Source organism: Prunus avium, chromosome 4 (genome assembly GCF_965620075.1).
Source record: "Prunus avium chromosome 4, drPruAviu1.hap1.1, whole genome shotgun sequence".
Lineage (NCBI taxonomy): Eukaryota > Viridiplantae > Streptophyta > Magnoliopsida > Rosales > Rosaceae > Prunus > Prunus avium.
The window spans coordinates 7,119,800-7,138,760 of NC_142287.1; the positions used below are offsets into that span (position 1 = coordinate 7,119,800).

At 41.1% G+C, this 18,961-nt stretch overlaps 1 long non-coding RNA gene across 1 annotated transcript; it reads right to left on the reverse strand.

Moving 5' to 3' along the window:
• Nucleotides 1-15,963: 15,963 nt before the first annotated feature.
• On the reverse strand, nucleotides 15,964-18,280 carry LOC148294735 (uncharacterized). Its single transcript, XR_015835432.1, has 3 exons — nucleotides 17,632-18,280; nucleotides 17,007-17,070; nucleotides 15,964-16,237 (listed from the first exon to the last, which is right to left on the reverse strand). It is a non-coding gene; the product is annotated as an uncharacterized LOC148294735 (long non-coding RNA).
• Nucleotides 18,281-18,961: the final 681 nt, after the last annotated feature.

Sequence of the window (18,961 nt, forward strand, 5' to 3'; positions counted from 1 at the left end):
TATAGCAACTGGATTTCACTCAAAACTCACCAAATGACTCCTCCCACCGTATTATGATGTTGCACAAGTTTGGGGTTTGATCCGAAATCAATCGGTGTGAGAAATTGGACAATTCTAGTTCAACGGCTGTTCGTTCCTAATTGGAGTGGTTGGTGTATTCCATACTTCTAGCGATTGGATTTCACTCAAAACTCACCAAATGACTCCTCCCACCATATTATTATGTTGCCCAAGTTTGGGGCTCGACCCGAAATCAATAGGTGTGAGAAATTGGACAATACAAGTTCAACGACAGTTCGTTCCTAATTGGAGTGGTTGGTGTATTCCATACTTCTAGCGATTGGATTTCACTCAAAACTCACCAAATGACTCCTCCCACCATATCATGATGTTGCCCAAGTTTGGGGCTTGATCCGAAATCAATAGGTGTGAGAAATTGGACAATTCAAGTTCAACGACAGTTCGTTCCGAATTGGAGTGGTTGGTGTATTCCATACTTCTAGCGATTGGATATCACTAAAAACTCACCAAATGACTCCTCCCACCATATTATGATGTTGCCCAAGTTTTGTGCTCAATCTGAAATCAATAGGTGTTCCAAATTGGACAATTGAAGTTCAACAGCAGTTCGTTCCTAATTGGAGTTGTTGGTGTATTCCATACTTCTAGCGATTGGATTTCACTCAAAACTCACCGAATGACTCCTCCCACCATATTATGATGTTGCCCAAGTTTTGAGCTCGATCGGAAATCAATAGGTGTTCCAAATTGGACAATTCAGGTTCAACGGCAGTTCGTTCCTAATTGGAGTGGTTGGTGTATTCCATACTTCTAGCGATTGGATTTCACTCAAAACTCACCAAATGACACCTCCCACCATATTATGATGTTGCCCAGGTTTTGGGCTCGATCCGAAATCAATAGGTGTTCCAAATTGGACAATTCAAGTTCAACGGCAGTTCGTTCCTAATTGGAGTGGTTGGTGTATTCCATACTTCTAGCGATTGGATTTCACTCAAAACTCACCAAATGACTCCTCCCACCATATTATGATGTCGCACAAGTTTGGGGTTCGATCCGAAATCAATGGGTGTTCGAAATTGGACAATTCAAGTTCAACGACAGTTCGTTCCTAATTGGAGTGATTGGTGTATTCCATACTTCTAGCGATTGGATTTCACTCAAAACGCACCAAATGACTCCTCCCACCATATTATGATCTTGCCAAAAGTTTCGGGCTCGATCCTAAATCAATAGGTGTGAGAAATTGGAGAATTCAAGTTCAACGGCAATTCATTCCTAATTGGAGTGGTTGGTGTATTCCGTACTTCTAGCGATTGGATTTCACTCAAAACCCACCAAATGACTCCTCCCACCATATTATGATGTTGCCCAAGTTTTGGGCACGATCCGAAATCTATAGGTGTGAGAAATTGGACAATTCGAGTTCAACGGCAGTTCGTTCCTAATTGGAGTGGTTGGGGTAATTCATAGTTCTAGCGATTGGATTTCACTCAAAACTCACCAAATGACTCCTCCCACCATATTATTATGTTGCCCAACTTTGGGGCCCGATCTGAAATCAATAGGTTGGTGAAATTCGACAATTCAAGTTCAACGGCAATTCGTTCCTAATTGGAGTGGTTGGTGTATTCGATACTTCTAGCCATTGGATTTCCCTCAAAACTCATCAAATGACTACTTCTTCCATATTATGATGTTGCCCAAGTTTTGGGCTCGACCCGAAATCAATAATTGTGAGAAATTGGACAATTCAAGTTCAACGGCAGTTCGTTCCTAATTGGAGTGGTTGGTGTATTCCACACTTATAGCAACTGGATTTCACTCAAAACTCTCCAAATGACTCCTCCCACCGTATTATGATGTTGCACAAGTTTGGGGTTTGATCCGAAATCAATAGGTGTGAGAAATTGCACAATTTAAGTTCAACGGCAGTTCGTTCCTAATTGGAGTGGTTGGAGTATTCCATACTTCTGGCGATTGGATTTCACCCAAAACTCACCAAATGACTCCTCCCACCATATTATGATGTTGCCCAAGTTTTGGGCTCGATCCGAAATCAATAGGTGTGAGAAATTGGACAATTTAAGTTCAACGGCAGTTCGTTCCTAATTTTAGTGGTTGGTGTATTCCATACTTCTAGCGATTGGATTTCACTCAAAACTCACCAAATGACTCCTTCCCCCATATTATGATGTTGCACAAGTTTGGGGTTCCATCCGGAATCAATAGGTGTGAGAAATTGGACAATCCAACTTCAACGGCAGTTCGTTCCTAATTGGAGTGGTTGGTGTATTCAATACTTCTAGCGATTGGATTTCACTCAAAACTCACCACATGACTCCTCCCACCATATTGTGATGTTGCCCAAGTTTTGGGCTCGATCCGAACTCAATTGTTGTTAGAAATTGGACAATTCAAGTTCAACGGCAGTTCGTTCCTAATTGGAGTGGTTGGTGTATTCCATACTTCTAGCGATTGGATTTCACCCAAAACTCACCAAATGACTCCTCCCACCATATTATGATGTTGTACAAGTTTGGGGTTCCTTCCGGAATCGATAGGTGTGAGAAATTGGACAATCCAAGTTCAAAAGCAGTTCGTTCCTAATTGGAGTGGTTGGTGTATTCCACACTTATAGCAATTGGATTTCACTCAAAACTCACCAAATGACTCCTCCCACCAGATTATGATGTTGCCCAAGTTTTGGGCTCGATCCGAAATCAATAGGTGTTCCAAATTGGACAATCCAAGTTCAACGGCAGTGCGTTCCTAATTGGAGTTGTTGGTCTATTCCATACTTCTAGCGATTGGATTTCACTCAAAACACCCCAAATGACTCCTCCCACCGTATTATGATGTTGCACAAGTTTGGGGTTCGATCCGAAATCAATAGGTGTGAGAAATTGGACAGTTCATGTTCAACGGCAGTTCGTTCCTAATTGGAGTGGTTGGTGTATTCCATACTTCTAGCGATTGGATTTCACTCAAAACTCACCAAATGACTCCTCCCACCATATTATGATGTTGCCCAGGTTTTGGGCTCGATCCGAAATCAATAGGTGTGAGAAATTGGACAGTTCAAGTTCAACGGCAGTTCGTTCCTAATTGGAGTGGTTGGTGTATTCCATACTTCTAGCGATTGGACTCAAAACTCACCAAATGACTCCTCCCACCATATTATGATGTTGCCCGGGTTTTGGGCTCGATCCGAAATCAATTGGTGTTCCAAATTGGACAATTCAATTTCAACTTCAGTTCGTTCCTAATTGGAGTGGTTGGTGTATTCCATACTTCTAGCGATTGGATTTCACTCAAAACTCACCAAATCACTCCTCCCACCATATTATGATGTTGCCGAAATTTTGGGCTCGATCCGAAATCAATAGGTGTGAGAAATTGGACAGTTCATGTTCAACGGCAGTTCGTTCCTAATTGGAGTGGTTGGTGTATTCCATACTTCTAGCGATTGGATTTCACTCAAAACTCACCAAATGACTCCTCCCACCATATTATGATGTTGCCCAGGTTTTGGGCTCGATCCGAAATCAATTGGTGTTCCAAATTGGACAATTCAATTTCAACTTCAGTTCGTTCCTAATTGGAGTGGTTGGTGTATTCCATACTTCTAGTGATTGGATTTCACTCAAAACTCACCAAATGACTCCTCCCACAATATTATGATGTTGCCCAAGTTTTGGGCTCGATCCGAAATCAATAGGTGTGAGAAATTGGACAATTCAAGTTCAACGGCAGTTCGTTCCTAATTGGAGTGGTTGGTGTATTCCATACTTCTAGCGATTGGATTTCACTCAAAACTCACCAAATGACTCCTCCCACCATATTATGATGTTGCCCAAATTTTGGGCTCGATCCGAAATCAATAGGTGTGAGAAATTGGCCAATTTATGTTCAACGGCAGTTCGTTCCTAATTGGAGTGGTTGGTGTATTCCATGCTTCTAGCGATTGGATTTCACTCAAAACTCACCAAATGACTCCTCCCCCCCTATTATGATGTTGCACAAGTTTGGGGTTCCATCCGGAATCAATAGGTGTGAGAAATTGGACAATCCAAGTTCAACGACAGTTCGTTCCTAATTGGAGTGGTTGGTGTATTCCACACTTATAGCAACTGGATTTCACTCAAAACTCACCAAATGACACCTCCCACCGTATTATGATGTTGCACAAGTTTGGGGTTTGATCCGAAATCAATCGGTGTGAGAAATTGGACAATTCAAGTTCAACGGCAGTTCGTTCCTAATTGGAGTGGTTGGTGTATTCCATACTTCTAGCGATTGGATTTCACTCAAAATTCCCCAAATGACTCCTCCCACCATATTATGATGTTGCCCAAGTTTTGGGCTCGATCCCAAAACAATAGGTGTTCCAAATTGGACAATCCAAGTTCAACGGCAGTTCGTTTCCTAATTGGAGTGGTTGGTGTATTCCATACTTCTAGCGATTGGATTTCACTCAAAACTCACCAAATGACTGCTTCCAACATATTATGTTGTTGCCCAAGTTTTGGGCTCGACCCGAAATCAATAGGTGTGAGAAATTGGACAATTCAACTTCAACGGCGGTTCTTTCCTAATTGGAGTGGTTGGTGTATTCCATACTTCTAGCGATTGGATTTCACTCAAAACTCACCAAATGACTCCTCCCACCATATTATGATGTTGCCCAAATTTGGGGCTCGACCCGAAATCAATAGGTGTGAGAAATTGGACAATTCAAGTTCAACGGCAGTTCGTTCCTAATTGGAGTGGTTGGTGTATTCCATACTTCTAGCGATTGTATATCACTCAAAACTCACCAAATGACTCCTCCTACCACATTATGATGTTGCCCAAGTTTTGGGCTCGATCCGAAATCAATAGGTGTTCCAGATTGGACAATTCAAGTTCAACGGCAGTTCCTTCCTAATTGGAGTGGTTGGTGTATTCCATACTTCTAGCGATTGGATTTCACTTAAAACTCACCAAATGACTCCTCCCACCATATTATGATGTTGCCCAAGTTTGGGGCTTGATCCGAAATCAATAGGTGTAAGAAATTGGACAATTCAAGTTCAACGACAGTTCGTTCCTAATTGGAGTGGTTGGTGTATTCCATACTTCTAGCGATTGGATATCACTCAAAACTCACCAAATGACTCCTCCCACCATATTATGATGTTGCCCAAGTTTGGGGCTCGACTCGAAATCAATAGGTGTGAGAAATTGGACAATTCAAGTTCAACGACAGTTCGTTCCTAATTGGAGTGGTTGGTGTATTCCATACTTCTAGCGATTGGATATCACTCAAAACTCACCAAATGACTCCTCCCACCATATTATGATGTTGCTCAAGTTTTGGGCTCGGTCCGAAATCAATAGGTGTTCCAGATTGGACAACTCAAGTTCAACGGCAGTTCCTTCCTAATTGGAGTGGTTGGTGTATTCCATACTTCTAGCGATTGGATTTCACTCAAAACTCACCAAATGACTCCTCCCACCATATTATGATGTTGCACAAGTTTGGGGTTCCATCCGGAATCAATAGGTGTGAGAAATTGGACAATCCAAGTTCAACAGCAGTTCGTTCCTAATTGGAGTGGTTGGTGTATTCCACACTTATAGCAATTGGATTTCACTCAAAACTCACCAAATGACTCCTCCCACCATATTGTGTTGTTGCCCAAGTTTTGGGCTCGATACGAAATCAATAGGTGTGAGAAATTGGACAATTCAAGTTCAACAGCAGTTCGTTCCTAATTGGAGTGGTTGGTGTATTCCGTACTTCTAGCGAATGGATTTCACTTAAAACTCCCCAAATGACTCCTCCCACAATATTATGATGTTGCCCAAGTTTGGGGCTTGATCCGAAATCAATAGTTGTGAGAAATTGGACAATTCAAGTCCAACGACAGTTCGTTCCTAATTGGAGTGGTTGGTGTATTCCATACTTCTAGCGATTCAAAACTCACCAAATGACTCCTCCCACCACATTATGATGTTGGCCAGGTTTTGAGCTCGATCCGAAATCAATAGGTGTTCCAAATTGGACAATTCAAGTTCAACGGCAGTTCGTTCCTAATTGGAGTGGTTGGTGTATTCCGTACTTCTAGCGATTGGATTTCACTCAAAACTCACCAAATGAGCCCTCCCACCATATTATGATGTTGTACAAGTTTGGGGTTCCATCCGGAATCAATAGGTGTGAGAAATTGGACAATCCAAGTTCAAAAGCAGTTCGTTCCTAATTGGAGTGGTTGGTGTATTCCACACTTATAGCAATTGGATTTCACTCAAAACTCACCAAATGACTCCTCCCACCAGATTATGATGTTGCCCACGTTTTGGGCTCGATCCGAAATCAATAGGTGTTCCAAATTGGACAATTCAAGTTCAACGGCAGTTCGTTCCTAATTGGAGTGGTTGGTGTATTCCATACTTCTAGCGATTGGATTTCACTCAAAACACACCAAATGACTTCTCCCACAATATTATGATGTTGCCCAAGTTTTGGGCTCGATCCGAAATCAATAGGTGTGAGAAATTGGACAATTCAAGTTCAACGGCAGTTCGTTTCTAATTGGAGTGGTTGGTGTATTCCATACTTCTAGCGATTGGATTTCACTCAAAACTCACCAAATGACTCCTCCCACCAATTATGATGTTGCCCAAATTTTGGGCTCGAACCGAAATCAATAGGTGTGAGAAATTGGACAATTTAAGTTCAACGGCAGTTCGTTCCTACTTGGAATGGTTGGTGTACTCCATACTTCTAGCGATTGGATTTCACTCAAAACTCACCAAATGACTCCTCCCCCCATATTATGACGTTGCACAAGTTTGGGGTTCCGTCCGGAATCAATTGGTGTGAGAAATTGGACAATCCAAGTTCAACGGCAGTTCGTTCCCAATTGGAGTGGTTGGTGTATTCCACACTTATAGCAACTGGATTTCACTCAAAACTCCCCAAATGACTCCTCCCACCATATTATGATGTTGCCCAAGTTTTGGGCTCGATCCGAAATCAATAGGTGTGAGAAATTGGACAATTCAAGTTCAACGGCAGTTCGTTTCTAATTGGAGTGGTTGGTGTATTCCATACTTCTAGCGATTGGATTTCACTAAAAACTCACCAAATGACTCCTCCCACAATATTATGATGTTGCCCAAGTTTTGGGCTCGTTCCGAAATCAATAGGTGTGAGAAATTGGAAAATTTATGTTCAACGGCAGTTCGTTCCTAATTGGAGTGGTTGGTGTATTCCATGCTTCTAGCGATTGGATTTCACTCAAAACTCACCAAATGACTCCTCCCCAAATATTATGATGTTGCACAAGTTTGGGGTTCCATCCGGAATCAATAGGTGTGAGAAATTGGACAATCCAAGTTCAACGGCAGTTTGTTCCTAATTGGAGTGGTTGGTGTATTCCACACTTATAGCAACTGGATTTCACTCAAAGCTCACCAAATGACTCCTCCCACCGTATTATGATGTTGCACAAGTTTGGGGTTTGATCCGAAATCAATCGGTGTGAGAAATTGGACAATTCTAGTTCAACGGCAGTTCGTTCCTAATTGGAGTGGTTGGTGTATTCCATACTTCTAGCGATTGGATTTCACTCAAAACTCACCAAATGACTCCTCCCACCATATTATGATGTTGCCCAAGTTTTGGGCTCGATCCCAAAACAATAGGTGTTCCAAATTGGACAATTCAAGTTCAACGGCAGTTCGTTCCTAATTGGTGTGGTTGGTGAATTCCATACTTCTAGCGATTGGATTTCACTCAAAACTCACCAAATGACTCCTCCCACCATATTATGATGTTGCCCAAGTTTTGGGCTCGATCCGAAATCAATAGGTGTGAGAAATTGGACAATTCAAGTTCAACGGCAGTTCGTTCCTAATTGGAGTGGTTGGTGTATTCCATACTTCTAGCGATTGGATTTCACTTAAAACTCACCAAATGACTCCTCCCACCATATTATGATGTTGCCCAAGTTTGGGGCTTGATCCGAAATCAAAAGGTGTGAGAAATTGGACAATTCAAGTTCAACGACAGTTCGTTCCGAATTGGAGTGGTTGGTATATTCCATACTTCTAGCGATTGGATATCACTAAAAACTCAGCAAATGACTCCTCCCACCATATTATGATGTTGCCCAAGTTTTGGGCTCAACCTGAAATCAATAGGTGTTCCAAATTGGACAATTCAAGTTCAACAGCAGTTCGTTCCTAATTGGAGTGGTTGGTGTATTCCATACTTCTAGCGATTGGATTTCACCCAAAACTCACCAAATGACTCGTCCCACCATATTATGATGTTGCCCAAGTTTTCGGCTCGATCCGAAATCAATAGGTGTAAGAAATTGGACAATTCAAGTTCAAAGGAAGTTCGTTCCAAATTGGAATGGTTGGGGTAATTCATAGTTCTGGCGATTGGATTTCACTCAAAACACCCCAAATGACTCCTCCCACCATATGATGATGTTGCCCAATTTTTGGGGTCGTTCCGAAATCAATAGGTGTGAGAAATTGGACAATTCAAGTTCAAAGGAAGTTCGTTCCAAATTGGAGTGGTTGGGGTAATTCATAGTTCTTTGGATTGTCTTTCACTCAAAACTCACCAAATGACTCCTCCCACCATATTATGATGTTGCCCAAGTTTTGGTCTCGATCCGAAATCAATAGGTGCGAGAAATTGCACAATTCAAGTTAAAACGCAGTTCGTTCCTAATTGGAGTGGTTGATGTATTCCATACTTCTAGCGATTGGATTTCACTCAAAACTCACCAAATGACTCCTCCCACCATATTATGACGTTGCCCAAGTTTTGGACTCGATCCGAAATGAATAGGGGCGAGAAATTGGACAATTGAAGTTCAAAGGCAGTACGTTCCTAATTGGAGTGGTTGGTGTATTCCACACTTCTAGCGATTGGATTTCACTCAAAACTCACTAAATGACTCCTCCCACCATATTACGATGTTCTCCAAGTTTTGGTCTCGATCCAAAATCAATAGGTGTGAGAAATTGGACAATTCAAGTTCAACGGCAGTTCGTTCCTAATTGAAGTGGTTGGTGTATTTCATACTTCTAGCGATTGGATTTCACCCAAAACTCACCAAATGACTCCTCCCACCATATTATCATGTTGCCCAAGTTTTGGGCTCGAACCGAAATCAATAGGTGTGAGAAATTGGACAATTCAAGTTCAAAGGCAATTCGTTCGAAATTGTAGTGGTTGGGGTAATTCATAGTTCTGGCGATTGGATTTCACTCAAAACATACCAAATGACTCCTCCCATCATATTATGATGTTACCGAAGTTTTGGGCTCGATCCGAAATCAATCGGTGTGAGAAATTGGACAATTCAAGTTCAACGGCAGTTCGTTCCTAATCGGAGTAGTTGGTGTATTCCATACTTCATACGATTGGATTTCACTCAAAAGTCACCAAATGACTCCTCCCACCATATTATGGTGTTGCCCAAGTTTGGGGCTCGATCCTAAATCAATAGGTGTGAGAAATTGGACAATTCAAGTTCAACGGCAATTCATTCCTAATTGTATTGGTTGGTGTATTCCATACTTCTAGCGATTGGATTTTGACTCAAAACTCACCAAATGACACCACCCACCATATTATGATGTTGCCCAAGTTTTGGGCACGATCCGAAATCTATATGTGTGAGAAATTGGACAATTCAAGTTCAACGACAGTACGTTCATAACTGGCGTGGTTTTTGTATTCCACACTTCTAGCGGTTGGATTTCACTCAAATAGGTGTAAGAAATTGGACAATTCAAGTTCAAAGGCAGTTCGTTCGAAATTGGAATGGTTGGGGAAATTCATAGTTCTGGCGATTGGATTTCACTCAAAACACCCCAAATGACTCCTCCCACCATATCATTATGTTGCCCAAGTTTTGGGCCCGATTTGAAATCAATAGGTGGGTGAAATTCGACAATTCAAGTTCAACGGAAGTTCGTTCATAATTGTAGTGGTTGGTGTATTCGATACTTCTAGCGATTGGATTTCACTCAAAACTCACCCAATGACTCCTCCCACCATATTATGATGTTGCCCAAGTTTTGGGGTCGATCCGAAATCAACAGGTGTGAGAAATTGGACAATTCAAGTTCATCGGCAGTTCGTTCCTAACTGGAGTGGTTGGTGTATTCCAAACTTCTAGCGATTGGATTTCACTCAAAACTCACCAAATGACTCCTCGCACCATATTATGAGGTTGCCCAAGTTTTGGGCTCGATCCGAAATCAATAGGTGTAAGAAATTGGACAATTCAAGTTCAACGGCAGTTCGTTCCAAATTGGAGTGGTTGGTGTATTCCATACTTCTGGAGATTGGATTTCACTCAAAACTGACCAAATGACTCCTCCCACCATATTATGATGTTCCCCATGTTTTGGGCTCGATCCGAAATCAATTGTTGTGAGAAATTGGACAATTAAAGTTCAACGGCAGTTCGTTCCTAATTGGAGTAGTTGGTGTATTCCATACTTCTCGCGATTGGATTTCACTCAAAACTGACCAAATGACTCCTCCCACCATATTATGATGTTCCCCATGTTTTGGGCTCGATCCGAAATCAATAGGTGTAAGAAATTGGACAATTCAAGTTCAACGGCAGTTCGTTCCTAATTGGAGTGGTTGGTGTATTCCATACTTCTAGCGATTGGATTTCACTCAAAACTCAGCAAATGACTCCTCCCACAATATTATCATGTTGCCCAAGTTTTGGGCTCGATCCGAAATCTATAGGTGTAAGAAATTGGACAATTCAAGTTCAACGGCAGTTCGTTCCTAATTGGAGTGGTTGGTGTATTCAATACTTCTAGCGATTGGATTTCACTCAAAAGTCACCAAATGACTCCTCCCACCATATTATGATGTTGCCCATGTTTTGGGCTCGATCCGAAATCAATAGGTGTGAGAAATTGGACAATTCAAGTTCAACGGCACTTTGTTCCAAATTGGAGTGGTTGGTGTAATTCCATACTTCTAGCGATTGGATTTCACTCAAAACTGACCAAATGACTCCTCCCACCATATTATGATGTTGCCCAAGTTTTGGGCTCGATCCGAAATCAATAGGTGTGAGAAATTGGACAATTCAAGTTCAACGGCAGTTCGTTCCTAATTGGAGTGGTTGGTGTATTCCATACTTCTAGCGATTGGATTTCACTCAAAACTCACCAAATGAATCCTCCCACCATATTATGAGGTTGCCCAAGTTTTGGGCTCAGTCCGAAATAAAATGGTTTAAGAAATTGGACAATTCAAGTTCAAAGGCAGTTCGTTCCAGATTGGAGTGGTTAGGGTAATTCTTCGTTCTGGCGATTGGATTTCACTCAAAACATACCAAATCACTCCTCTCACCATATTATGATGTTGCCCATATTTTGGCCACGATCCGAAATCAATAGGTGTGAGAAATTGGACAATTCAAATTCAACGGCAGTTCGTTCCTAATTGGAGTGGTTGGTGTATTCCATACTTCAAGTGATTAGATTTCACTCAAAACTCACCAAATGACTCCTCCCACCATATTATGATGTTTCCCAAGTTTTGGGCTCGATCCGAAATCAATAGGTGTGAGAAATTGGACAATTCAAGTTCAACGGTAGTTCGTTCCAAATTGGAGTGGTTGGTGTATTCCATACTTCTGGAGATTGGATTTCACTCAAAACTGACCAAATGACTGCTCCCACCATATTATGATGTTCCCCATGTTTTGGGCTCGATCCGAAATCAATTGGTGTGAGAAATTGGACAATTAAAGTTCAACGGCAGTTCGTTCCTAATTGGAGTAGTTGGTGTATTCCATACTTCTCGCGATTGGATTTCACTCAAAACTGACCAAATGACTCCTCCCACCATATTATGATGTTCCCTATGTTTTGGGCTCGATCCGAAATCAATAGGTGTAAGAAATTGGACAATTCTAGTTCAACGGCAGTTCGTTCCTAATTTTAGTGGTTGGTGTATTCCGTACTTCTAGCGATTGGATTTCACTCAAAACTCACCAAATGACTCCTCCCACCATATTATGTTGTTGTCCATCTTTTGGGCTCGATCCGAAATCAATAGGTGTAAGAAATTGGACAATTCAAGTTCAACGGCAGTTCGTTCCTAATTGGAGTGGTTGGTGTATTCCAGACTTCTAGCGATTGGATTTCACTCAAAAGTCACCAAATGACTCCTCCCACCATATTATGTTGTTCCCCAAGTTTTGGGCTTGATCCGAAATCAATAGGTGTGAGAAATTGGACAATTCAAGTTCAACGGCAGTTCGTTCTTAATTGGAGTGGTTGGTGTATTCCATACTTCTAGCGATTGGATTTCACTCAAAACTCACCAAATGACTCCTCCCACCATATTATGATGTTGCCCATGTTTTGGGCTCGATCCGAAATCAATAGGTGTGAGAAATTGGACAATTCAAGTTCGAAGGCAATTCGTTCCAAATTGGAGTCGTTGGGGTAATTCTTCGTTCTGGCGATTGGATTTCACTCAAAACTCACCAAATGACTCCTCCCACAATATTATGATGTTGCCGATGTTTTAGGCTTGATCCGAAATAAATAGGTGTAAGAAATTGGACAATTCAAGTTCAACGGCAGTTCGTTCCTAATGGGATTGGTTGGTGTGTTCCACACTTCTAGCGATTGGATTTCACTCAAAACTCACCAAATGACTGCTCCCACCATATTATGATGTTGCCCATCTTTTGGGCTCGATCCAAAATCAATAGGTGTAAGAAATTGGACAATTCAAGTTCAACGGTAGTTCGTTCCTAATTGGAGTGATTGGTGTATTCCATACTTCTAGCGATTGGATTTCACTCAAAACTCCCCAAATGACTCCTCCCACCATATTATGATGTTCCCTAACTTTTGGGCTCGATCCGAAATCAATAGATATAAGAAATTGGACAATTCAAGTTCAACGGCAGTTCGTTCCTAATTGGAGTGGTTGGTGTATTCCACGGTTCTAGCGATTGGATTTCACTCAAAACTCTCCAAATGACTCCTCCCACCATATTATGATGTCGCCCAAGTTTTGGGCTCGATCCAAAATCAATAGATGTGAGAAATTGGACAATTCAAGTTCAACGGCAGTTCGTTCCTAATTGGCGTCGTAGGTGTATTCCATACTTCTAGCAATTGGATTTCACTCAAAACACACCAAATGACTCCTCCCACCATATTATGAGGTTGCCCAAGTTTTGGGATCGATCCGAAATCAATAGGTGTAAGAAATTGGACAATTCAAGTTCAAAGGCAGTTCATTGAAAATTGGAGTGGTTGGGGTAATTCACAGTTCTGGCGATTGGATTTCACTCAAAACACACCAAATGACTCCTCCCACCATAATATGATGTTGCCCAAGTTTTGGGCTCGATCCGAAATCAATAGGTGTAAGAAATTTGACAATTCAAGTTCAAAGGCAGTTCGTTCCAAATTGGAGTGGTTGGGGTAATTCATAGTTCTAGTGATTGGATTTCACCCAAAACACACCAAACGACTCCTCCCACCGTATTATGATGTTGCCGAAGTTTTGGGCTCAATCCGAAATCAATGGGTGTAACAAATTGGACTATTCAAGTTCAAAGGCAGTTCGTTCCAAATTGGAGTAGTTGGGGTAACTCATAGTTCTGGCGATTGGATTTTACTCAAATCACACGAAATGACTCCTCCCACCATAATATGATGTTGGCCAAGTTTTGGGCTCGATCTGAAATCAATAGGTGTAAGAAATTGGCCAATTCAAGTTCAAAGGCAGTTCGTTCCAAATTGGAGTGGTTGGGGTAATTCATAGTTCTGGCGATTGTATTTCACTCAAAACACACCAAATGACTCCTCCCACCTTATTATGATGTTCCCCAAGTTTTGGGGTCGATCCGAAATGAATAGGTGTAAGAAATAGGACAATTCGAGTTCAAAGGCAGTTCGATCCAAATTGGAGTGGTTGGGTTAATTCATAGTTCTAGCGATTGGATTTCACTCAAAATACACCAAATGACTCCTCCCACCATAATATGATGTTGCCCAATTTTTGAGCTCGATCCGAAATCAGTAGGTGTAAGAAATTTGACAATTCAAGTTCAACGGCAGTTCGTTCCTTATTGGAGTGGTTGGTGTATTCCATACTTCTAAAGATTGGATTTCACTCAAAACACACCAAATGACTCCTCCCACGATATTTTGATGTTGCCCAAGGTTTGGGGTCGAGACGAAATCAGTAGGTGTAAGAAATTGGACAATTCAAGATCAAAGGCAATTCGTTCCAAATTAGAGTGGTTGGGGTAATTCATAGTACTAGGGATTGGATTTCACTCAAAACACACCAAATGACTCCTCCCACCATAATTTGATGTTGCCCAAGTTTTGGACTCGATTCGAAATCAATAGGTGTAAGAAATTGGACAATTCAAGTTCAACGGCAGTTCGTTCCGAATTGGAGTGGTTGGTGTATTCCATACTTCTAGCGATTGGATTTCACTCAAAACTCACCAAATGACTCCTCCCACGATATTTTGATGTTGACCAAGCTTTGGGGTCGAGACGAAATCAGTAGGTGTAAGAAATTGGACAATTCAAGTTCAACGGCAGTTCGTTCCTAATTGGAGTGGTTGGTGTATTCCATACTTCTATCTATTGGATTTCACTGAAAACACACCGAATGACGCCTCCCACCATATTATGATGTTGCCAAGGTTTTGGGCTTGATCCGAAATCAAATGGTTTGAGAAATTGGACAATTCAAGTTCAACGGCAGGTCGTTCCTAATTGGAGTCGTTCGTGTATTCCATACTTCTAGCGATTGGATTTCAAACAAAACTCACCAAATGACTCCTCCCACCATATTATGATGTTGCCCAAGTTTTGGGCTCGATCCGAAATCAATAGGTGTAAGAAATTGGACAATTCAAGTTCAACGGCAGTTCGTTCCTAATTGGAGTGGTTGGTGTATTCCATACTTCTAGCGATTGGATTTCACTCAAAACTCATCAAATGACTACTTCTACCATATTATGATGTTGCCTAAGTTTTGGGTTCGATCCGAAATCAATAGGTGTGAGAAATCGGACAATTCAAGTTCAACGGCAGTTCGTTCCTAATTGGAGTGGTTGTTGTAATTCATAGTTCTGGCGATTGGATTTCACTCAAAACTTACCAAATGACTCCTCCCACCATATTATGATGTTGCCCAAGCTTTGGGCTCGATCCGAAATGAATAGGTGTAAGAAATTGGACAATTCAAGTTCTAAGGCAGTTCGTTCCAAATTGGAGTGGTTGGGGTAATTCATAGTTCTAGCGATTGGATTTCACTCAAAACATACCAAATGACTCCTAATACGATATTAAGTGGTTGCCAAGTTTTGGGCTCGATCCGAAATCAATAGGTGTAAGAAATTGGACAATTCAAGTTTAAAGCCAGTTCGTTCCAAATTGGAGTGGTTGGGGTAACTCATAGTTCTGGCGATTGGATTCAACACAAAACACACCAAATGACTCCTCCCACCATATTATGATGTTGCCCAAGTTTTGGGCTCGTTCCGAAATCAATAGGTGTGAGAAATTGGACAATTCAAGTTCAACGGCAGTTCGTTCCAAAGTTGAGTGGTAGGGGTAATTCATAGTTCTAGCGATCGGCTCAAAACACACCAAATGACTCCTCCCACCATATTATGATGTTGCCCAAGTTTTGGACTCGATCCGAAATCAATAGGTGTAAGAAATTGGACAATTCATGACAAGACCCGACCCAAATTCCACTTTGGAATCCGAGTCGAACCCTGTGTGTGTCCGACAACTGGCGGGTGTCAGGCACAAATGACTAATTTGCCCTTCTTACTAAAATCCAAATAATTTTTAGGTTTGACATCCGCCGAAAATTTGGCAGAATCTCCTCTGTAAACTGAATCTTTTCCCAAATTTTCACCTGTTGGAAAGCATACATATAAAAAAGAAAACATCACAACCGCCAGCATGCTTTCAACGTACATCCAAACAACTTAACCAACTAACCGGCCTGAGGCCATACAGAAGATCTTTGGGCAAATCTTCAGAGCAACTAATTCAGAATTTAAGATAACAGTATAAATACAAAAAGAACTCCTACGTAGCGGAGGAGATGGATGGAGGAAAGTGACGGCCCTGTGGTGATGTCCCCGTACACGACTACTGCCTGGGGGCGCAAAACATTGAAAAACGTGAGTGGACAAAAATAAAGTTTTAGAACATAAGGTATCAACATACTAACCCCTCTGTTAAAACATTTAGAAAATTTAATCATATCCATGTTCAATATCCGTATGAAAATTCAGGCATGCAAATCCTCATACATATAGCTGAGCATATATTCAGTGAAACATTAACAAAATATCTGAGATTAATAAAGGGAAACAATTTCCTTCCACCTAGGTGTACCCATCATAAATCCGTCAATTCCATAATTTCCGTCAATTCCTCCTAGCAGGTCTCGGTAGCATAAAGTTACTCGAGCCGCATTCCTTGCAAGACTCAGAGGACACTTGGTCCACCCGAGCCGCATTCCTAGCACCACAAAGTTTGAGCGTCCCCGAACTTGTGGGCAATTGTCAAACGCACGCTGACTCATCTGAAGGCAACTGGGATGTCCTTGGACATCATTATAATCGAAAGCAACAATTTATCTGAAGGCAACATTTTTGGGTACCTATGGTGGTTTAAAAACAAAATACATGCCCTTCCTGGAAATTACCATTTTATTCCTCAACCAATCATTCAATATGATTAAAACCTCATTTCTTACTTTCCAAGCCATTTGCATTTAAATATAAAAACATATAATCGAGAACATATATATAATTTCATTATTCCTGCTCGGAAAGTAATAGCCATAAATAAATCCTTCAAGATCAAATATTGAAACTTTAATAACATAAAATCCATTTATAAAACAAAAGTCCACTCACTGTGCGTCCGAGTTGCTCTGACCCTTTGAGGGTCCCTCCTTTGAATCAGCTGGTACCCGAGTACCTATTTAAGCCATCATAAATATTAAATCAATAAAATTGCTCAACACAATAATTTAATTTAAAGCCCTGACCCCCGGCTTCTAAAAGTGCGTGTACTAGTTTAAGACCATTATTATCGAGTACGCTGAACCGGTGTACCATAATCCTTGAATCTTTCTGCAATGCACAAAGAATTCCCCCTAGGAGTAAAACTCCCAAACAACACTTGATAACGAGAGAGGAGTTTGTTTCAGTTATACTCTGTCCGAGAGGTCTAAACTTATTGAATAACCACTAATGTTGGATATGTTGTAGAAAACAGGAAACTGAACAACTTTCAAGAAGAAACCTTGGTCATCTGAACAACGGAAATCGACATCCAAGAGTGAGTAAGGTGCTGTAGCATTTAAACAGCAGACTAGAGGACTTACTAACTTTGAACAAGGTTTCAGATGGTTATAGAACTTAAATTGCTGTGAATTTTGGATATGTCATATTTCTATAACTAAGGAACAACCTGTATGAAGAAAGTGTTGTCGACTGATCAATAGAAATTAACACACAAGAAAGAATTCGAGCCTACCTCAATACAGCAGAACAAAATAAGTAGGCAACACTTCAACCAGCCTTGAGATGACTACAATTCTTGGATGAAGCTCCAATTTTGACAGATTATAGCCAAGACAAAGACGAACAACTTTGATGAAAGGAACGAAGCCACTAGATCAGAGGAAGGCCACATGCAATAGTGAATAAGGGCACACTAGAGTGAAACCAGCAAACAGAATGAAAGTGAAGACTAGTCTCAACTTGAACACGATTTACAGTAGATAGAAATCTCCGTTTGCCTTGGAATTTGGATATGTTGTAGATGTCGACCTCAGAAACAATTGTTATGAAGGAATAGAGGTAAGAATCGCAACAGAAACCCGCATGCAAAGAGAAATCCGTGCTTAACACAGAGTATCAGACAGAGATGAGCTGTTCATACTCCAACTGGGGTTTGAGGTGTTTATATTTCTCCGACTGGGCTAATTTTCGGATATGTTCGACTCATGAGGCAGACGAACAAGTTTGAAGAAGGAACTATTTCGTTTCGAGCTCAGGAAGTTGATGCTTTGGACCCGTGAACAGATCAGTAAGTCTTGAGGAGGTTCTGTCGGTTTTGGGATTATGATGGGTTTATGGGACTTGTGCAGAATAGAGAATATTTAGGGAATTTGTTGGGCTTATCAGATTTGGGGGCTCAACAATAACAGACGTGTCGGGAGAGTAAAAAGAGATTTTTTTTCTGGTTTTCTAAAAACAATCTTTGAACTGTTTACAAGTTTGCCACCGGACAAATTCCTTCATCGCAACTTTTTCGTTACAACTCCGCTTCGAGCTCACTACGTGTCTAAGAACTCGTTTCAACGTGCTCTGCATAAGGATAGAATCAAAATTTTCAAATTCCTTCCCGGTCAAAAAGTCAACTTTCATACCCGTTAAAATATTCCAGGGGCAAAATAGTCTTTTTCTAGAATAAAATAATAATTGAAAATTAATTAAGGATCGAGTTGTTACAATTCAAGTTCAAAGGCAGTTCGTTCCTGATTGGAGTGGTTGGTGTATTCCATACTTCTAGCGAATGGATTTCACTCAAAACTCACCAAACGACTCCTCCCACCATATTATGATGTTGCCCAAGACTAGGGCTCGATCCGAAATCAATAGGTGTGAGAAATTGAACAATTCAAGTTCAACGGCAGTTCGTTCCTAATTGGAGTGGTTGGTGTATTCCATACTTCTAGCGATTGGATTTCACTCAAAACTCACAAAATGACTCCTCCCACCATATTATGATGCTGCCCAAGTTTTGGGATCGATCTAAAATCAAAGGTGTGAGAAATTGGACAATTCAAGTTCAACGGCAG